The 23,877-nt window shown below is 33.5% G+C and overlaps 1 pseudogene; it reads right to left on the bottom strand.

Annotated features, from left to right (window-relative positions):
* Position 1: 1 nt before the first annotated feature.
* LOC107923730 (mechanosensitive ion channel protein 1, mitochondrial-like) lies at positions 2-7,474 on the bottom strand (annotated as a pseudogene).
* Positions 7,475-23,877: the final 16,403 nt, after the last annotated feature.

The following is a 23,877-nucleotide window of genomic DNA, read 5'->3' on the forward strand; positions in this document are numbered from 1 at the left end:
TGAAAAACATTTTCAACTAAATTGGCGATGTATAAAATATTAGTTCACATGATTTAGAATTGTGGTTTCTAGTCCTACGGCGTCCTATTGTCTACCAAAACAATATATATGCAAAGAAAATTCTTTACCAAATCATACCTAGAGGCGTTCATGGCCGGGCAGCTCGGCCAGCTTTGGGCCTGGCTTGAGTTTATATTTTTCAACCTCAGACACTGTGCCAGTTTACGGTTTATAAATTATAAAAATATAAAAATTAATTTTATATTAGTATTTATATATTTTTTATAATTAAATTAAATAAAAACATTGTTTTTAAACAATAAAATAGGCCTTTGGAGGGGCATAAGCACACCGTGATTGGGTAAGGAATTTTTTGGAACTAGGACTCAGCTCGGTCCATAAACACCTCTAGTCATACCCATTTCTTCATGAATCTATTTAAAATGGTGACCCTCCAGTCCCACAACAACGCAAAAACACGAAATCACCAAACACGATTTATATCTCAAGATATATTCCAGTTGTGGAAGACGTCTAACCGCATAAATTGCAACTTGGGTGCAAAAGATCTCATTCTCTTAGCATCGCTGACCTATAGGACATTGGAATGTGCTGCCCAATGTAGCACCATGCTTCTTGATAATCCGGACAGATTGCAGAAGAATATCTTGGTGTGTAGAGTACAATTCATCTTTGCTCTATAATTGCATATCAAAACAACAATGTAGATATCAGTGAAATGAGAAAAGGTAAACAGAAGTCAGGCTTAAAATGATGAATTTCAGAGATGATCCCAACAAATATCTAGCATTAGCAAATCGCAACAAAATCACTGAATGCGAAAACAATGTTAATAAGTCGAGGTTGAAGGCTAGGTCAAGGCAAACCAAAGATCAAAAAAAAAAAAAAAGAGTTGAGATTAATTAGGTAGACCAAGCTCATACAAGATGCATCTGAAAAGTACCGAGGATGAGAGGTTACCATATGTCTGAGATTGCATCCAACAGTTAGTTCTGCATAAGAACCTTCTACATGAGACAGGAAACAGTAAGGGACCTCCTTTCCCAAGAAAACTTTTGAGTTTGATTTCAGCATGCTCTTGATCTCATTTGATATCTCGGGAACCTTGTCCAGATCTTCAATTAGCAAGGGAATTTTGGTCACCACTGCACGCCATCGAGCACGTGACTTGTTTACAATAACCTGAAATTTTACGTAGTAAACAATACAATGATAATTTTGGCCTTTCTAGTACGACTACTGTGTGTAAGTAAACAAATAAGCATACGCTCATAAGAGTTGATGAGTTGAAAACAAGGATTTCTTCTCTTTCAACAAAAGAAATGAAAAAGAAAAATACCAACCTGACTGGAGAAAAGTGAGTTCGGAACTAGATCCGGAAATCTCTCAGAGTTAAGTACTGTTGTGCTTGCCAGTCCCATTTCAACCACCTGAACTTTTACAGATCCTGCCTGCAGTAAGAACAATTTATTAGCAATCCTGCAGAAAAGAAAAATAAATAAAAGAACAAACTAAAACTTTTAAAAATCACAAGTGGAAATCAAAATTTATCTGGCTACCACCAAAACAAAGGGCATTCAGGTTATATGACAGAGTTCCCGATATGATGAAATAAATAACTGACATCTCCGCAAAGGTCAGAATTACCCATGACCTCATATATCATGAAGCATGTATCAAATAAACCCCAATTAACTTCAGAGAATTAAATTAAGAGTCGGTAAATAGTGGAATTAGGAGGGAAAGAGCCAGTTCAGGCTAAGTTGAAAGATGATAACTGATTCAAACAGACAACTCAGAATTAGCCAGCAAGAATAATAAATTATTAAGTACAACATCCAACCATGCAATTTTCTAAGAGAAGGTCAGTTCCTAACAATATAGGATGAAATACAGGGTTCATCAGATACATTTAGAAATAAAGAAAAAACTATTTTTGTCTTTGTAGACTGTAACTATTACAAAAGCTGAGTGGATCCTTTCACACGGAAAGAAAGAAAACATTTTTCCTTCACTAAAAGAAAATTACACGTTCATTTGTGTTACCTTTATTGTATCACCCAAGGAAAGGGTTTCGAAAACTGCATGTACAATCCACTGAGCACATTTCCAAAGATGTCCCTGGCAGCAAAAGCAGTAGCCACTCTTATTAAGGAGATTGAATTAGTTATATGACTACTTTGAAGATGATAAACGAGTGACGCATACTATATCTTCAAATATGAAGATTCAAGAAACAGCAATTTGGCGCCTTTCTATTTTGGCAATAAAGCATGTAAAATTAGCATTTCCTAAACCATTGCATATTCTTAAAAATCATTCTACCAACAAAGATTGATGATAAGAAAAACACTAAAAGAAAAGTCTTATTTGAGTTATCACAGATAAAAGCACCTACTTTGTAACACCCCCTACCCGTATCCATTGCCGGAATAGTTACGAGGTATTACCGGAGTTTACTGAATATTTTCAGATAATTCTGAGTTATTTATTATTCATATTTTGAAAATAATCATAACGTCTCTCTATTGGGTCCTCGAAGCCCCAAACATACATTAAAAATCAACCAGAATTAAATCGGGATCATAAAAAAAATTTCGCAAAATCTTAAATTTTATTTTCATCTAAGTACTTACCATTTCAATACTTCTTATAATTAAACATATTACCATTCAATAAATAGCTTGACACTTGTCTAAACGTCAAACAACATCATTGTTAGTATACTTGCATATATTTCATATAAATTCAACATTTATATATTTATTTTCTCGACATGTTACACTTGAGTTTAATAATTGTCTTTACTTACATAATTTCCTTGTATCAACATATCAAAGATAATCATATATGTACATGTCATGAAACATATCATTCTCTTACCGTTTCTTCATAAGTATATATCAATCATTTCGTTATATCAATATTTCATGCACCATCATTTCCATATATTTTATGTATATTTATTCCGGTAAAGTTTATATCAAACTTAACATAAATTATATTCCATGTACTTATTCTTATTTTATTTATCTATCTTCATAATTATTTTATACAACTATTTTGTACATATATTTCTATATGACCAGTTCTTGTAAACATTTCACACAACTATTTCATATAACCATTCGTCATCTGATATATCTTACCTGAATATCAATTGTTCAATAGATGTCATCGTGTCTCCCATCCACGGTCTTATTTATCTTTGACATGATGCCATAGTGTCTTTCAACTATGGTCTTACTCATTTTCTGTCATGTTGTCATGGTATCTTTCAACCATAGTCTTATTCATTTCATGTCACGCTGCCATGGTATCTTTCAACCATGGTCTTATTCATTTCCCGTCATGTTGCCATGGTATCTTTCAACCATGGTCTTATTCATTTCATATCAGGTTGCCATGGTATTTTTCAACCATGGTCTTACACATTTCATATCAGAGAGCACACTCCCGCGAACCTCATCCTTACAGTGGAATTACCAGTTCAGGCTAAATCCCCTGTAATATAAACTCATAGAGTATTGTCGGAATTACCAGTCCAGGCTAAATCCCCTACAATGACAATTACTCTAATGAGCTTGGATCTGAATTACCAGTCCAGGCTAAATTCAGACCCTAATTCAGATTACCCGTCTGGGCTAAATCCATTTTACACATATTCTTCGGGAGGGCTATATCAAGATAGGATCACCCGTCCGGGCTAGATCCTTTTTACCGTCAATTCCTTTTCAAAGATCCATCGAATTTTCCTTTCATTCAACCGGGATTTCTTCCCATTTTATCAAATATATCAATGTTTCATTAATTTTCATACAATGAACATTCAAATCATATTCACATCAATAACATACATTTCAAGCATTTAAGAATATAATTCAAGTTACACGAACTTACCTCATTGTTTGTTTGTGTTTATAATTTCATTAATCCGATATCTTTTCTTTTCTACGATCAAGTCTCATATTTGAGTCGTCCGGATCTTTATAAATAAATTTGATCATCATTTTCATTCATTTCATATTCTAATGCATTTAATTAATGCTCTAGGCAAAATTACCATTTTGCCCCTAAACTTTTAATTAATGATGATTTCATCCTTAGAGTCAGAGAAAATAAAATTCTTGCAGTTTAATCCTTATTTCCAGCTATTATTCTCATATGTATTGATAACAGTTCATGAATTCTATAAAATATAAGAATTTTCCATAATTTCAACACTTTTCAATTTAATTCCTAAAACATGTTTTCCCTCGATCTTGAACTAAATTAATAATTTCATTCAATTTTGTAATTTAAATAATAAAATAATCCATTTCATGTAATTTGGTCATTTCTAACATTTTTACAAAATTGCCCATAAAGTTTTACTTTTATTCAATTTAGTCCCTGAGCCTAAAATATACAAATTAGCCATGCTTGATGAATATTCATACATATTTTTCCTCCTCCTCCTCTCCATTCCACATCCTTAATGTAGATAACACACTTGTAAGTGACATTATCCATAATTTTTATTATTTACTTTTATGAATATTCAAGCTGTCTATCTGCGTCATAGTCACTAAATTATTTATATCTGGAGCTATAGAACTCCAAATTAAGATCCTCTAATTTTTCCTGAAACTAGACTCATATATCTTCTTACCATAAAATTTTCAGAATTTTTTGTTTATCCAATAAGTACAGTTTATTCTTTAAAGTTACCCCTGCTCTGCTGTCTGACAGTTCTGGCCTTTCTTCACTAAAAATTAATTATCTCCTCGTACAAAATTCAAATGATGTTTCCGTTTGTTTATATTGAAAATAGACTCATTAAGGATTCTAAAAATATAAAGAAGCCCATAATTATTTCTATCCAATTTTTTATGATTTTAAAAAGTCAGAACATGGGAACCTAAAATCATTCTGACCTTGTCTCACAAAATTCATCATATCTCATGATTTACAATTCCATTGCTTACATAATTTCTTCTATAAGAAACTAGACTTAATAAGATTTAATTTCATATTTTATTCATCCTATAATTAGATTTCTACAATTTTTGATGATTTTTCAAAGTTATACTACTGCTGTTGTCCAAAACTGTTTTAGTACAAGATATTAATTACCATGTTATAACACCTTTATTTTCTTTTTCTACACCATTTCTCATCACTTTCTCTTATTTTCTCTTCACTAACATATCAAGAACATAGGACCTTATGTAAGAAAACTCTACTATAACATTATTTCCATGCTTTGTCAATAATAACAAACTTAAAAACATATTGAAATCTTGATATACTTACCTTGTTCTATTGATACTAATTTTTAACTTGATTTTCTCTCTCATCCAGCTTCTATTTCTTGAATCTAACTTGATATTCTAACTCCCCATGGTCTCCTTAACATTTTTCTCTCTTAGTAGCTATGGAAATTCTTTTGATTTCTAGGTGAAAATGGTGAATTTTTAGTGGAAGGACCAAATTGTAAAAAAAAATAAAATTTCTTTCTTTTCCTTCTCTTCTAACGTTGGTTGCATGGGAAAGGAAATGTGATGTTAATTCTTCATCTTTCCTTCCTTTTATACTAAATAAATAATAATATAATAATAATAATAAACATCTCATAAAAATATTAATAAAATAATATTTATCTAATTAATTAATTTAAAATATCATCAACATAATCATTACATTCTAGAATTCTCTCTCTTACTAATTGACCATTTTGCCCTTCATGATCTTTTAGAATTTCATCCTTGAGTCATCACTTAATTTGGTAAAATTACAATTTAGTCCCTCATAATTTTTCACCTATTCAATTTGGTCCTAATTCATCAATTTTTCTAGGTTTCTAGATCATTCCACCCTTAAAATATTTGCACCATTAGTCCTTCAACTTTTTTATATATACACTTCAACCCCTTAAATTTTGAGTATTTATTGTTGTGACAATAAGACTTTTCTCATCTTTGCAATTTAGTCATTTCTTTAATTAATATATCATAATATACTTCCCAATATTGACATAACTCAAAAATTCTCTTTTTGTCATTTTATTTCCTTATTTTATTATATCACGGATAATATTTTACTGTAAAAATTTTCGGGGTATTACATACTTTTTGTACGGTAAACTTATGATCTTATTGTTAAAATGGACTGAAACAGATAAGAACATATGCATTTAACAGAAAAATCTACCTCCTACACCACCAACTGTCAGAATAGATTGCACAGCTACGCCAGATGCCTCTGCTAAAGCCATAATCCCAATAACAAATAGACCAACAGATGAAAACCTGTCTATAGTTAACAACTTCTCCCTATCAAGCGCTGCTAAAGTCTTAGTAGCCAGTGCACAACCAAGTACGTTTGTTTTCCAACGATGCAAAAACCAGACAAATGAAAGGATAGCTGCACCCCTCTATGCCTGCACAATGTATTGTGATGGATCAGTACTTGGTGCCACCATCATGCAACTGCAAGTCCAGGGGTATCTTTATTCATTATTCATAGACCCCAAAAAAAATGTAGAAACATATGAACAAATGGATACAAAGAGTTGAACATAGAAATCCAGAACCACTGACATTTGAGAGATTGCCACGAAGGTAATTACATATCTCACTGGATCCTCCAAAGCTGCCCACAAGCTTTTATCATATGGCACTTGATCCCCAAGCATTCTTCCAGATGGCAGGATTGAAGTTTGTATCGCATACTCATGAAATCTTCTCAAAAGCCTAGGCAAGACCACCCAAGCTAATATGGTGAGAGTCAAAGCAAAGCCAACAGGAAGAACCACATCCTTAAGATACGGATGAGTATCAAGCAACTGATAAACATGAGGCTTCAGTTCATTGGAGACTTCTTTAGCCTTCTGCCCAGTATAACCCATTGCATCCGCAGCACTATGCCAATCATCTTTGACTTTATCACCCCAACCACTACGAATACCATCACTTTTACTAACATCTACTTCCGCTCCACCAGAAGCAGCTGAAACCTTATCTACCTTGCTACTGAAAGACAATGACTGCGATTGATGTATCAACACTGGGCTTATCAAAACAAAAGGAAACACACTCCGGAAAGGCAAATTTGATGAAGTCGAGGATAAAGCAGACATGGGATTGGATTTGTGATAACAGACCGCAACTTTACTACAAATATTCATAAACTTTGCAGCACAACGAAGTTTTGTTTTGTTATAGAAACCATTCACAGAACCATAAGATGGTCTGACATAGTTTTTATAAGCAATTCCTGTAGGCTTCATTAATGAATTGTATAAAGCCGATGACGATTTTGAAGAGGAATATAGGGAATTGGAAAATAACCTCAGTCTTGAAAGCTTAATTCCAATCATTACAGCAACAAAGCAACTGAGAGTTACTCACATTGTCCAAAAAAGTGAACATCTACAAAATTTGAATAACAAACTGAATCCAGAAACAATTCTCAATCTGCAAATAACAAAATCTTCAACGAATTATTATCAAAGCTAAATTCAAAAACGTCAATCACAATTTCATGATCAAGAAAATTTGTGCAGAATTGAACATTGGAATAAATTTAGATACAGTTAATACAATTTCAATAATAAAAATACGAATTAACAAAAAAAAAAAAAGTTAGAACTAACGGTTTCCGCGAGTAGATTTCAGTTCAGTTGGTTTGAGGCGATAAGTAATTCAAATTCATATGCATAAAGGACCTAAAGTAACTCAAATTTCTAAGAGATTAGATTTTTTTTTTCTTGCATTTTCTCAGCAACCAAACGAAACATGGAGATTATTATAAGGAATCAATAATAAAGTAATAAAAGCTATAAAAAACTTCACTAACCTTTGACGGTAGCCATTGAGGGTATCTTTGAGGTGAAGCTTCCAAAGAAGAACAAAAGATCAATGGAGGGCGAAAACGGAGGCTTGTCAGGGACTTGTTTAGCTCATGAAAATGTGTGTAATCCCGTTATCATACATGTTTTATGTTCGTCTGACGTTGTGATGGATTATAAGTATAACGATCTAAGGGTTGAAATATATCATACCTTGCCTATTCAATGGGTCATTTATAAATCCGCTTACCTTTCGATGTTTACATTTTTGTTGATAGTTAAATTTAGCCTTTCGATCTTTAAAAAAAAAATATATTTAATAATTAATCTTAAAAAAAAGTTAAATTATAGTTTTTTTAACGAAATTGATAATTAAAAGGTTAAATTTTTAAATACAATAGCTCATATGACAATTAAAGTTTAATTCATACTATTTTTTCGAATTTTTATTTTATTTTATTTTTTTGAATATTTTTGTAATTTTATATTATTTGCTATCGTGATATACAAGATAAATAATATTATATCAATATAAAGTATACATGGATTGCGTAGTGAGTTAACACACCAAAATCGATAAAAATTTAATATTTTAGTCAACATTTCCATTAAAAAAATGATTCAACTCTTTTTGAAATATTAACAACTAAATTTAACTAAAAAAAAGAATAAAGGTCAAATTGATAGAAAATATAAATATTGAATGTTAAATTTAACGTTATGCCTATAAATGGATTAATATAATTTTTTTATCTCTAAACTAAGCAACTAGGTCCATTTTGATGAATACATTTTTTATCCACTTTGATATTTAAACTTGGTGGCTTTTCCTACTCTAGTATCTAAACTTGAATTTCATAAAAGTTTGATGACATCGTATCTTAATATTGTGCTATATCATCATATTTTTACGAATTTCAAGTTCAAATATAGATGAGACAAAAAAATACTCATACCAAAATAGACTTAACTACTATGGTTAGGGGCCAAAAATTACACTAACTCATAAAATTACAAGGCCTTCCTTCCTTTCTCTTTTCTTTTTTTTTTTTAATTTTATTTTTTTGTTGTAACCAAAATATCCATTGTCAGCAGTAATAATTAATCCCATCGCCACCAATGCTATTTGAAAAAATAAATGATAGGCCATGAAAAGTCATTTTTTTCTTTTTATACATATTATTATTCACTATAAAATTGAGCAACATGAAATAGATCCAACGTCGATCATACAACGTGGGTTAGGTAATTTTGGCACCAATATTATAATATGATATATTAATGGTTGGTTTACTCATTCAAGTTCGAAAATCCACTCAAAATATAAAATGATTTAAACAAGAAAAAATCCAAGCAAATAAAAATTTAAGTTCATTTAAAATATGAGTTGAGCTTAAGCTCAACAATCAAGGCTAGAGCCTAACTTGGCCTGACCCATTTTCTAATTATCTAATGTATTGTATTATATAATTTATAACATATAAAAATTAAATCTATAGTGATAGATAATATTATAATATAACATTAAAAAATTGTTGAGTTACCTATATATAATTTTTTTAACAAATAAAAAATATATAAAATCACTAAATAACATAAATACTTTAAAAAAAATTAAGAATAAAATGGATGAGCTTAAAATGAGTTTAGATTAGTTATTTACAAATATTAGTTGACTTTGACAAAAGTTTAAGTCTATATTTTGTGTTGGATTACACCAGACTTAGACAAATATAAATCATGTTTATATTATACTTAAATTTAATTCCAACCTGACCCATCCCATAAAAAAAATGAAACATTGTATTTCCCCACATATTCTTCCTCCTATGTTGCACTATTCGATGCATTTTTTTAGAAATTTCTATTGTTCACTTTGAAAAAGAAATATACCAAATTTTTTAGTTAAAACATTAAAAATCTTGGTATAAGTTTGTAGGTAATGCTAATAGTCAAGACTTAATGATTGGCATCAACACAATTCACTTACTAGTTGTTTTTCATAAAAAATCAAGTTCTTCCTTCTGTGGCATAATCATTATTGTCAACACATTTTCCTCCAATAAAGTGTTAAAGCAAGAGTTCATTGGGAAAATTGTGGTTTCACCTTTTTCAGTGTAGCACTTAAATTTTTGAAATTTTCAAGTACAGCTATTCATGTATCGGGTGGTCCAAGATCACTTTAGGTCAAGTTTGTGCAACAATTTTCATGCTTTAATCTTATTTGAATTTAATTTAAAAATATATATTTAATATGTAATTAGTAAAATGGGTTAACTAGTCAAGTCAAAAATTAATCTAAACTTTAATTTTTTTAAGTGAAGTCATGATTTGGTCTATGAGTAGATTTATTTAGTGATAACTACTAGATAGGGCGAGACTGTTTTTGCCCTTCACCCTTGACATCAACTTGGTAAACCCTTAGCATAACTCGATCCCAACTCAATCCAAAATTAAATATTAATTACCTACCATAAAACTGATCTGAAAAATTAAAGCTTTGCTTGACTCCGACTCGATATGTCATAGCTTTTTAGATCAAAATAGAATTTTTTTTCATTTTTCAACAATACTATTAATTATTTTTTAGGAATAATTATAATATTAATTTATATTGTTGTTGCTATTGCAGCAATTAATAAGACGTAAGCTTGAACATGCTTAAGTGCATGTTTCCTCTAATTTAAGATTGTGAGTGATTATAAGATAAAAGTAGACATTGTATTAAAAAATATATACTAGAGCAAATATTAATATAAATTTCATTATTATATATTTTAAAATAATATTGTATAAGGGGATTTTGAGCAGAGACAATTTTCCTAAATCCAAACCGATCAAAACCCACCCTCCCAAAATCCGATTCCGGAAAAACCCCACTCCTTGTTTAAGTGAAAACCTATTGAAATTTCTTATTTTGTCATCCCCAGGTCTACTACTAAGTATTTTTAGGGTCATACAAAGAATATATTCCCTATTTGTTTCTTATTTCATTTTTTATGTAATAAATTTCCAAAATAAAAATAAAAAGTAATAACATTAACATGAAAAACCTTAAAATGTAACCTGAAAAATAAAATCAACACCATATATTTAAAATATAGAATGATTAACTTAAAAATAACACAAATATAGTTTTTATCATTTCTTCTTTTCCCTCACATTCTCCTTATTTTTCTTATTTACCAACCTGTAAAAAAACAAAAAAAAAAAACACTTGTCAAAGCCTCAAATCATAACAATTACCGTGCATTCATGTATTTACTTTTTATTAATAATTATAGATTATTATATTAATCTTTTATAAAAATTATTAATTATATATTTTTGAAATATTATCTTAGCAACCTTCAATACATAATTTAGTTTATAAAGCTATATTAATATTCTTTGATTCACAAAGATTATAAAGCAAAACATTATTAAGTCTTTATTAATTTTTTTATATAGTTTTAAATTTCTAATTTTAAGAATCTTATCCATTGTGAATTTATATTTAACTCAGTAACTAAAGTTTAGTTTAGTTTTTATATTTTATTTTAATTTTGGTATAATTTAATTTATATATTTTTATAGTATCGTCAATAGATTTAAATTGATAATACTATTAATTTTATTTTTAATAATAGGAGCCATTAAAGTTACATTATTATTTAACATCAAAGTAGGAGCTTTAAAAAAAAAACTCCCTGTCTGAAACTTGGTTGCCCGTGGAGTTTGCGATTGGCTCGAATTCGTCGAGGTCGAATAGTGGAATTGGCCGGGCCACGAAGAAGGTTAGAAGGCATGTGGATCAACTCCCAGAGTCAGAGGATCCTACGGTAGATAGAAATGGTCAAATAGTACTACAAAATCAAATTTGAGGTTTTATTACAAGGAGACGCTAATAGGTGGAGGCGTTAACTTGTCTGAGCATGCTTGAATGGAGGCTGAATTTTAGCTGCAAGTCGGAGACTTTACGACGGAGATGGTGGATGGGATCCCATCAGTTAATTTTTCTGATCGTGTTCACAGTTTTATAGAGAAGAAAATGGAGACCTCTTTAGCGATTAAGTTGCTTGGGAGAAATATTGGGTTCTATACGCTCCTTGACAAGGTGCAAATGTTGTGGAAACCTAAAAATCTCTTTCAACTTATGGATTTAGAGAAGAGTTTTTACCTTGTTCGTTTTCTTGACAAGGTGGATCTAGAAAGTGTGGTTATGGGTGGAGCATAGGTGATTTATGGGCACTACTTATATGTTCAACCATTGACTCCCTCCTTTTCCACTGATAGGGATGTGATTGATAGCCAAGTGGTTTGGATCAGGTTACCTGGGTTCTTAGAATTGCTTTTACTCGAAATGCCTTCTCAAGGCGATAAGACAACTTATTGGCCTAGTGGTTAAAATTGATATGAATACTATGCAGGTAAAAAGAGAGAAGTTTGCTCGTATGGCTGTGAATATTGATCTAAGGAGGCCCTTGATTTAGAAGATTAGAGTTGAGGAACGATTGTAGAAGGTGGAATACGAAGGTTTGCCTAATGTACACTTCAGTTGCAGGTTGTATGGTCATAGTGCGGAGATTTGTCGGGGGGTCCAGTCGAGTTCCTCAGTGGATAAAGTTGAACAGTAGGAACCGGATGTGGTGAAGTTACTGTTCAGAAGTCGGTTGAGGAGGAAAGCTTTGGGCGGTAGATGTTGGTGGAGTGCAGACAACGAGGAAGGAGAAAGGACTCAATAGATAGCCAAAAAGAAAGTGGTTGGAATGTTGATGCGGGTGGATCGTGATTTGCCACTTTTGATTCACCGAATTTGGAAAGAGATCTCAAGATTCAAAGGGATATTACTGATGGACAGCTGGAAAATTTAATGGATTTGGCTCAAAATGCGTAGCCAGGTGTGAGGAGGGATGAAGTAATGGCTAGGGATATAGGAGATAGGGTTTCAGTGGGTAATGGAAAAGGTAAAAAGTAAAGGGAAGGGGATTGATATTGTTAGTGGGCTTAAGGTGGCTCAACAGGCTTTGAAGTCTTCTAATGGCTCTAGTAGGTCGGTGGGTATAGATCATAATGGTTTGTTGGGTACCAATTTTGAGCAAGTTAATGTTCTAAGTTGGATAATGCGAAACATAAGGTTGTCCAGACTTTAGTTTGTGTTAATGTAGAAGGGCCAAGAGGGAAGGAAAATAGGCATTTCATTTTTTGCAGTCGCGGTCTGGGTGATATTAACTCGAAATCTTCCTTAGCTTCTAAACTACGTTTCCAATGGAGTAAACGACCAAATGGGGCGTTGAATGATTCAGGGAATAAGATGGTAGAGGTAGGAGTAGCTGTGGAGGAAATTGTTAGGGTAATTGATAATATAGTTACACACGATAACAGTGATAAACATTTGACTTTGTGCAATAAGAAGATAGATGCAGATTGTGGAGGTACTGTGGTTATTTCCTCATGATTTTTTTTATGTCACTAATGGATATGTTTTGATGCTTTGGTTTATTGTTACTAGCTATGGACACAAAAATTATTTTTTGGAATTATCGAGGAATGGGACATCTTCGGTTCCATAAAATTGTTGCTAAATATAGGTGGGAGTTTAATCCATATATATTTTTTGTGTTTTTAAGACTCGGATAAGTGGTCTTCGAGCAGATGGGATCATTGGTAAGCTAAGGTTTGATAATTCTTTTAAGATAGAAGCTTTGGGTTTTTTAGAAGGATTTGGTTTCTCTGGAATGATACTATTTTAGTCTATATTATGGCTCTCTACCATCAGATGATTATTAGGAGTTCGTGACAGTGTTAGTTCAACTAAATTTCTCTGTTCAGCAGTTTATGTGAGTTCACAAATATCTTCTAAGAGGTTTGTAGCGACGTAAAAATTTTAGCTTTGGTCGCTAATTAGGGTGTTTGATTGAAAGTTTAGAAACTGAGGTTTGATTTTGAAATAAAAGGGAGTCGCCACTGATCCTTTTTCTTAGGTGTGATCGGACACCTATTAGATTTCTTTTTTTAAAAAGAAAGTCGAGTTTAGGTCTACGTCAAAAGCCAAATAAAAATTAGAGTTCGGGAGTCGGTTACGCGCGAGGAAGGTATTAGCACCCTCGCGACGCCCAAAATTGGTATCTTATAAACATGTGTTGTCTTGATTTTCAAAAATGCAAGTTCAATGTAACACTTAGATGTGATCCGATTGAAACATGAGAATTTTTAATCTTTTGATTTTTTAGAAGGACATACCGTTTTAATACGAGTCAATTGATGTTCACCCAACATAGCGATGAAATCGATGACTTGATGTTAAATCGGTACGTTGCCTTGATTATTAAAATCAATTAGAAAACAAGAATTGACTTTCAAAGTAATGCAAAGCAAAACTGATATGGAATAAAAATAAATGAATGAAAGAGCTAGGTATAGATTGAAGTAAATAATCAATGTGATAATAATATTAAAATGATAGAGATATATACGACATTAAGCGCAATACTAGAATTAAACATGAAATAGAAACAATGAATATATATATATAGTGATGATGTTAAGAGTATGTACGTAAAATAGGAATGAAAAAGGTTTACATAATAATACTAATATGGGTACATAATATATACATATATATATATAACATATTTAAAATGAACATATACAATATACGTATATAACAGACATATACTAATAATAGTAAAAATAGCAACAATAAAAGATATATGTACACCAAATAACATATATATATAGGTAGTAATAATGTTAAAGATATATTATATATAGTATTTGAAATATATATAGAATAGTAAAAATATAATTTGTAATGCTAAAATATATATAATATTTACATATATATATAAAATAAATATTGAAGAATGTATGCACATAGGAAATATAAACACCAATAATATTATAAAAGAAAAAAGAAACAAATAATACAAAATATTGAAATGAAATAATGAAAACTACTATATATACATATACACATATATAATGAAATATATAGTAGTATTAATAACAATAATAAGGATTATATAAAAATACATACATGAAATAGCATGAAAAATACATACAATTGATTTAAAATATACATATGCGTATTACAATACATACACAATAATAAAAAATAAAAGTACCAATATACACGTACATTCGATAAAGATATATAGATAAGCACATGTTAATATTAACAATGACAAGAAAAGTGGAGATATATTTATGAAATGGAATAAAACATGTAACTAATAATACTAACAATATATACAAACTATGTATAAAAGCATATACGATACATATGTACATTAGCAATGATAATAATGTGATAGAAAGACAATTATTGACAACATTACATAAAGATATATTTAAAATAAATATATGATAATATTAAGAACACATACATAATATATACGTACTATATATAAATACTATATGTATAATATATTAAAATAGAAACATAATATACGTAGATAAAAAATATATATGCATATTTACAAATGTATGTAATACAATTTTAGGATGTATGCGTAAATGTATATATATATTTAATGAATGCCTAGGTTAATGATATTAAACCATTAATAATACTAAATAACATAATTAGGTTAGTATTAAGTAAAATAAAGATAGTGATAGAATACCAAAAATATAATAATAACATTAATAAAATATATTAATATAAATAATATTGAAATTAAAACAAAATAATGAGGAAAAGTAAAAAAAAAGATGAAAATCGAAACAAACGCAAAGTTAGGGGCGAATTTTAAAAAAAAAATAAAGAAGAAATGACTTATTAGAACACGCGAGAGATGTGAAGGGACCAAAACAGCAATATTACCTTCCCCTCAAAACGCAGCGTATCAGTAGGGACCAAATTGAAAGGCGCTGAAAATTATGGGGCCAAATTGCAAAATCATAGGGACTTAATTGCGAAATCTCAGAAAAGCAGAAGGGCCAAATGCGCAAATTGTCCTTCTGCTCAAAAACACGCGGATCCTGACCTGGAGCGGGTCGGGTCGACCCGACCCGGGGCCAAAACGGCGCCGTTTTTGTTTAAACCGGGGGGACCAAAACGCACCGTTTTGGTCCTCTATAAAAGATACAATTTTTTGAAAAAAAATTCATTTGCACCTGGGAAAGAAAAAAAAAAGAAAGGAAGGAAGGAGAGAAGAGGGGAGAGAGGGGAAATCCGGCCACGGGCCGGTCACCGGTTCGGTTGCCGAACCGTCGCCGGCGCCGGCCACCATGTAAGTTTTTTTTATATTTATTTGTTTTATATCTTTCTATGTATTTTTAATGTTTTTTTAGTGTTTATGTGTAAAAAAATGGCATAAAACAGTAATTAAAATGAAAAATTACCTTAGGTTTTTTTCTTTTTGATTCCTCAACCTTTGATATATCGATTTGCTTTGATGTTATCCTTGTATCTAAATACTGATGGAATTGCTATTATTGCTCTAGATTTGAGATGATTTTCTTATTTCTTTTTGTTTTCAAAAACTGTCGAATCATTTACAATTGTTGTGTTTTTTGCTTTATAGCCATTTTTACATTGTTTTGTTTCCCTAGAATTTGTTGTTTGCGTGTGCTCTTTGCCTTGCAGGGTATGGCCGGTGCTGGTGGTGGCAGAGGCCAGTGCTGGATGGGACACGGGTAGGTGCAAGTGGGCAAGTGGGAGCTGACAATGGGGCTAGGGTTTCGGTGGGTTTGGTTTTAGTTTAGGTGGGTTTGGTTGGTTTAGGTTAGTGGGCTTCTGAATTAGGTTCAAGTGGGTTAAGGGGATTAATGGGTTTAGGTTAGTGTTGGGCTGAGGGTAGGTTATTGTTTGTATTTGGGTTGGGTAATTTATGAATGGCCCAAAATTGGCCTGTAACAGCTGCCCCTCTTTGCTCATTGTCGTGTAACGGGAATAGAGCAAAGATATAATGAAAGGCCAATTTTGCCCCGTCTTGTCGAGTCTTGACTTCATTGGTGCTCTTCTTGTTCAAGTAGTCTTTTTCCAATCCATCGCATCTTGTAGCTTTGGCTCAATCCGCTGCATCTTCTGATATATTCCTCGTAGCTTCACTCTACTTCAATGTAGCTTCAATTATATGAGACTTGTGGCTTTGATCTACTCTTCTATCGTTTTAGTGAGATAAGGTTTGTGGTCTTCTCTTCTGTAACTTTAGAAAAGCAAGATTTAGTATCCTCGATCAGCTCCACTGCAACTTCAGGGATGCAAAATCTGGTGTCTTCAATCAGCTTCAATCTTTATTCTTTACTTGGCATGTGATCTTGAGCTCAACTCATTTCTTGCAATATGAATTGAATCATAAAAAAAGACATTAAAAACAGAAATTGAAAATAACTCAGCACGTGAGCCAAGGCTCAACTCACCTCTCGCAATGTGAGTTGGTTTTTGAAACTTAATTTGGAAAGCAGATTTTGAAAATACTGCAGCGTGCCCTGAGGCTCAACTCACCTCTCGCAATATGAGTTGATTTTTGAAAGATATAAATTGAAAAATAGAAATTGAAAATACCTCAACATGTCCTGAGGCTCAACTCACCTCTCGCAATATAAGTTGATTTTTGAAAATAGAAATTGAAAGTAGCTCAGCACGTGAGCCAAGGCTCAACTCACCTCTCGCAATGTGAGTTGATTTTTGAAAAGTAGAAATTGAAAAACAAAAATTGAAATTACCCCAACTTATGACCTGAGGCTCAACTCACATCTCGCAATATGAGTTGATTTTTGAAAATAGAAATTGAAAGTAGCTCAGCACGTGAGCCAAGGCTCAACTCACCTCTCGCAATGTGAGTTGATTTTTGAAAAGCAGAAATTGAAAAACAGAAATTGAAATTACCTTAGGTTATGACCTGAGGCTCAACTCACCTCTCGCAATATGAGTTGATTTTTGGAAGAAACAGAAATTGAAAAACGGAATTTTGAGAATACCTCGGCATGTGGCCCGAGGTTCAACTCATCTCTCACAATATGAGTTGATTTTTGAAAAGTATAAATAAAAACTGAAAATGCCTCAGCATGTGAGCCAAGGCTCAACTCACCTCGCAATATGAGTTGATTTTTGAAAATAGAGATTGAAAAGCAAAAATGAAAATTCATCAGCGTACCCTGAGGCTCAACTCACCTCTCGCAATATGAGTTGATTTTTAAAAAATATAAATTGAAAAATAGAAATTGAAATTACCTCAGCGTATCCTGAGGCTCAACTCATTTCTCGCAATATGAGTTGAATTTTGAAAAATAAAAACATCAAAATACCAAAACCTGTCATCTGGTGGAACTCAGGTGTCTTTTCCTTTGATTCAGTACGGCTATCATCACATTTTCTTACTATATTAGAGTACCTGTATATGACATGCATGATGTTATCATGATATGCACATGTTTGTCTTAAATGCTTTTATGCTTACATGATTATGCTATGCGCCCTAGGCATGTTTGTTGTATGTCTTTTCGTCACGATTTTTGATGATCTGCGTTCATTGCTTTGACTCTTGACTTTCTCTTAATGCATTGTACCCGTCTACAAGTTTCACGAGTAATCTGTGTTTCTCAGATATTGCTCTTTTGCCCCTGGTTGAACTTTATCCTTGCTTTGAGGCTCTTGTATTTGTCAAATTTTCATCCAAGTAATGCTTAACATTACTTTTGTTTAGAGTATGTCATTTCACTATTTATCATGTAAATAAACCACATAATTAGATGCATGAAAATGGTCAGGTAGGAACAAAAGGATACCTCCATTCATTTATTTCAAAGGTAACAAACAAAGAAAGTTAACCAAGAACAGTAAAAGGTATCATAAAGAGGAAGGGGATTGCATTCAACAAAGGTATCATAAAGAGGAAAGGGATCGCATTCAACGGCTACAAATGCTCTAGATATTCAACACATGAACTCTTCTACGTTCTTCAATCAAGAATCTTTTCGAGCATAGCTTCTTGCGTAGAAGATTTCGAGCTTTCAAAAATGCTTCACATACTGTAGTCTCGCTATTTAACCCACCATTCAAAACGCCTTGCTTTTTTAAACCCAGTGTTTGCTTCGTTAGAACGCCCTTTCGAGGTTTCATCCTAATCTTTTGTGTTAATCAAGACGCCCTTTTCGGGTTTTCACCTTGATCCTTTTTTTATTTTAAGATTCCCCTTTCGGGTTTTCATCTTGATTTTCTTTTTTCAAGCATAATATTTCTTCACAGCATCTGAGTTCACTGGATTCGGTGATTCCTTCCCATCCATTTCAGTGAGAATCAAAGCTTCGTCCGAGAATGCTTTCTTTACGACGTATGGTCCTTCCCAATTTGGTGCCCATTTCCCTCACAGGTCCTTTTGTATTGGGAGAATCTTTCTCAGCACGAGTTCTCCTTCGTAGAATTCTCTTGGTCGTACTTTCTTGTCATGGGCTGCGATCATTCTCTTCTGGTACATCTGTCCATGAAAAATTGCCTTTAAATGTTTTTCTTCGATGATGTTTAATTGGTCATATCGGGCTCGAACCCATTCTGCTTCTTCTAGTTTCGATTCCATTAAGACTCGTAGAGAAGGGATCTCAACCTCGATAGGTAACACAACTTCAATTCCATAGACCAGAGAGAAAGGAGTTGCTCCCGTAGATGTCCGCACAGATGTGCGATATGCGTACAAAGCAAATGGTAGCTTTTCGTGCCAGTCTTTATATGTCTCTGTCATTTTCCCAATGATCTTCTTAATATTCTTGTTGGCCGCTTCAACAGCTCCATTCATTTTCGGGCAATAGGGTGATGAATTATGATGCTTTATTTGAAATTGTTCACACACCTCCTTCATCATCTTATTGTTCAGATTCATGACGTTATCTGAAATGATTCTTTCAGGTAAACCATATCGACAAATAATTTCCTTTTTCAAAAACCTACAAATTGCCATCTTTGTCACATTGGCAAACGAAACGGCTTCTATCCATTTTGTGAAGTAATCAATGACCACAAAAATGAATCGGTGTCCATTAGAAGCTTTTGGGGAAATTGGCCCTATAACATCCATACCCTACATAGAAAAGGGCCACGGAAAAGTCATGACGTGAAGGGGTGAAGGGGCTACATGAATTTTATCACCATAAATTTAACATTTGTGGTATTTTCGTGCAAACCTAATGCAGTCACTTTCCATTGTCAACCAGTAATAACCGAGTCTCATAATCTTCCTGGCCATAGTGAAACCATTGGCATGTGTCCCACAAATTCCTTCGTAGACATCTTCAAGTATTTTTTTAGCTTCAACAGCATCCACGCATCTCAAGAGCACTTGATCTTCTCCTCTTTTATACAGGATGTCCCCATCAAGAACAAATCCCGTTGCCATTCTTCTGATTGTTCTTTTGTCGTTCTTATTTGCTTACTCGAGATACTTTTGATTCTTGATATATTCTAAGATATCATGAAACTATGGCCGACCATCTAGCTCTTTTTCAATGCTGAAACAATATGCAGGGACTTCATATATGCTCATTTGCAAAGGCATTATTTCCGTTTCTCTGTTTGCTTTAAACATTGAAGCCAAAGTGGCCAGGGCATCAGCTAACTGGTTTTCTTCTCGTGGGAAGTAATTAAAAGTTATTTCTTTGAATTCTTTGATCAGTCCTACCACTAGATCACTGTATTTGACTAATTTCGAATCTCTCACTTTCCAATCTCCACGGATTTGGTAAATCACCAATGCTGAGTCTCCATAAATCTCTAAAGTTTTGACATTTCATTCAATAGCTGCACGAAGTCCCATGATACAAGCCTCATATTCCACTATATTATTGGTACAGAAGAAGTTTAATCTGACAGTGAATGGATAATGGTTCCCTTCTAGTGATACCAAGACTGCTCCAATCTCATACCCCAAGGCATTCGATGCGCCATCAAAGCTCATTTTCCATCATTTTTCTTTTGATGACTCGCATTCTTTTTCTGTAATGCACATCAAGTCTTCATCTGGGAAATTAAATCTCAATGGCTCGTACTCATCCGTGGTTCGAGTTACTAAGAAGTCAACTATTGCGTTTCCTTTTATCGACTTTTGACTCACATAGATGATGTCGTACTCCGATAGTAAGATCTGCCATCGTGCCATTCTTCCTGAGAGTGCAGGTGATTCCATCATGTACTTTATTGGGTCTAGCTTTGAAATTAACCGTGTCGTATGATATAACATATATTGCCTGAGTCTTCGAGCTACCCAAACCAGAGCGCAACAATATTTTTCAATGGACGAATACTTTGCCTCATATTCAGTGAACTTTTTACTGAGGTAGTAGATCGCCTTTTCTCTCTTTCCTGACTCGTCGTGTTGCCTCAGTACGCAACCTATTGAATTTTCAAACACAGACAAATACAATATCAATGGTCTTCCAGAGGTTAACGGTACTAGCACTGGAGGACTAGACAAATATTGTTTTATCTTATCAAAGGCCACCTGGCATTCCTCATTCTATTCTCCCGGGTTATGTTTTCGAATGAGCCAAAAGATTGGATCACACTGGTTGGTAAGTTGAGCAATGAATCGAGCGATGTAATTTAACCTCCCTAAAAATCCTCTGACTTCTTTTTGCATGTGCGGAGGTGGTAATTCTTGAATGGCTTTTATTTTATCTGGATCAACCTCAATGCCTCTCTCGCTGATGATGAAGCTTAACAATTTTCCCGAGGTAGCCCCAAACGTACATTTGGCCGGATTGAGCTTCAGCTGGAACTTTCTCAGTCTGTCAAACAACTTCTTCAGGTTCACTACATGCTCTTCTTCCCCTCGGGATTTAGCAATCATATCATCGACGTAGAATTCTATCTCTTTATGCATCATGTCATGGAATAATGTCACCATAGCCCTCTGATATGTTGCCCCAGCATTCTTTAATCCGAACGGTATTACCTTGTAGCAGAATGTTCCCCACATTGTTATGAAAGTAGTTTTCTCCATATCCTCAAGGGCCATCTTGATCTGATTATACCCCGAGAATCCATCCATGAAAGAAAACAATGAATGCTTTGCTGTGTTATCCACCAATGTATCGATGTGTGGCAAAGGAAAATTATCTTTAGGACTTGCTCGATTCAGGTCACGATAATCCACACACATTTGTACTTTTCCGTCTTTCTTTGGTACTGGACTATGTTAGCCACCCATTCTGGATATTTAGAGGCTTGTAGGAAGCCAGCATCAAATTGCTTCTTGACTTCCTCCTTTATTTTCAACAACATTTCAAGTCTCATCCGTCTTAGCTTTTGTTGAATAGGTTTGCATTCTGGCTTTAATGGGAGCTTATGGACCACTACATCTTCATCTAATCCTGGCATATCCTGATATGACCATGCGAATACATCTTTGTACTCGCGGGGCAAAGCAATCAAATTGTGCCTGGTACCCCCTGAAATAGAGGTCCCAATCTTCAATTCTTGCTTCTTTTCTTCAGTTCCCAAATTTATTGTTTCAACAGATTTTTGGCAAGGCAAAATCTGTTTATCCTCTTGTTCCACCATTCTTAGCAAGTCAGGAGACGAGACATAGTCTTCGGTATTTTCTTCGGCTTTGAATTCTCCTAAACAAATAGCCTTCTCAAAATCGATTTCAGGACTCGTAACGGGTTTGTTCATGCCATTGATATCTGAGCACCTGAAAGTTGAATGGAAAATGAAACTATAGAGGGGCATCCAAGTATTGGAACCAACAAACGAAATGTTATAGCATGGCATGAGGCAATTGTAGGGATAGGCTATGAAATGAGAAAATGATTATGAAATTAGTGATAATGCGAAAGATCGTGACAAAATGCATCTTCATTGATGTTCATTTAAATGATAAAGAGCGAATCATAAGCTCTTACAAAAGAATCCCTCTATTACTTAGGGTCACACAAAAAGAATAGTGTTAATATTGAGCATTACTCTGGAGAAGATTTAGAAACTACAAGGAGCTCCACAGCAGTCCAATTATTCAGAACGAATCCAGGCGGACAAGGGCGTATCGTTGAAACATCCTTAATTGCATCACTTCATTTATCAATAACATTTATATTGACATTCTGAAGACCCCTTTCAATTAATAACATCGTACTTCGTGGATTATCTTGCCAGGGGTATATCATTCCTGTAGATGTAAATGTTTTTGACAAATGAGGGTATGTTATGGGCTCCCATTCTATTTCTCGGCCCAAAGTTCTCACGATCCTTCTTTCTTGATCTTTCTTCCATTGTTTTCTTTTTTGACGCACATCTAGTTGGAACCCTAAACCGTATCGAGCTTTGTGATGTACCGGCTTTAAGGCCCTGACTATTTCTTGCAGATACCTTCACAAACCTTTCCTTGCCCGGGCTCCTCTTTTCACAGTCATCTTGATACCCATCCTGGTTTTTCTTGATAGTTTTGGCACGGGAATTCTGTTTCCCTCAACGACGAATGTGGCATTAACAAATTCAAGGGATCTGAATGAACATTCTATAGCATCTTTACTCACTTCAATGTATGGTGCGTTGGTAGAAATAGATGCTACAATATCTTCTTCTCCCTCGACAGTGACCAAACAGCCATCCATGATAAATTTCACTTTTTGATGCAGAGATGATGGAACTGCTCCAGTGGAATGGATCCAAGGTCTTTCCAAAAGGCAATTGTATGATGGTGCAATATCCATGACTTGAACTCGACATCATATATGTAGGGACCCACTTCTAAAGGGATCTAAATCTTCTCCATGACTTCACGTCTTGTCCCATCGAATGCCCTTACTGTGGAATGACAGGGCCTTAAATAGGACAGATCCATCAGAATTCTGGAAAGCGTGGCCAAGGGCATGACGTTAAGTGCCGACCCATTATCGATGAGCACGTTCGGTATTACGTAACCCTTGCAGCGGGTTGTGATATGCAATGCTTTCACGGAGCCTCTACCATTAGGTGGTATTTCATCATCACTGAAAGAAATGAAATTATCCGCGTTTAAGTTATTCACCCATCTGTCAAGCTTCTCAACGGATATATTATTTGCCACGTAAGCTTAATTTAACACTTTCTGCAGAGCGTTCTGGTG

Source organism: Gossypium hirsutum, chromosome A12, assembly GCF_007990345.1.
Source record: "Gossypium hirsutum isolate 1008001.06 chromosome A12, Gossypium_hirsutum_v2.1, whole genome shotgun sequence".
NCBI classification, from domain to species: domain Eukaryota; kingdom Viridiplantae; phylum Streptophyta; class Magnoliopsida; order Malvales; family Malvaceae; genus Gossypium; species Gossypium hirsutum.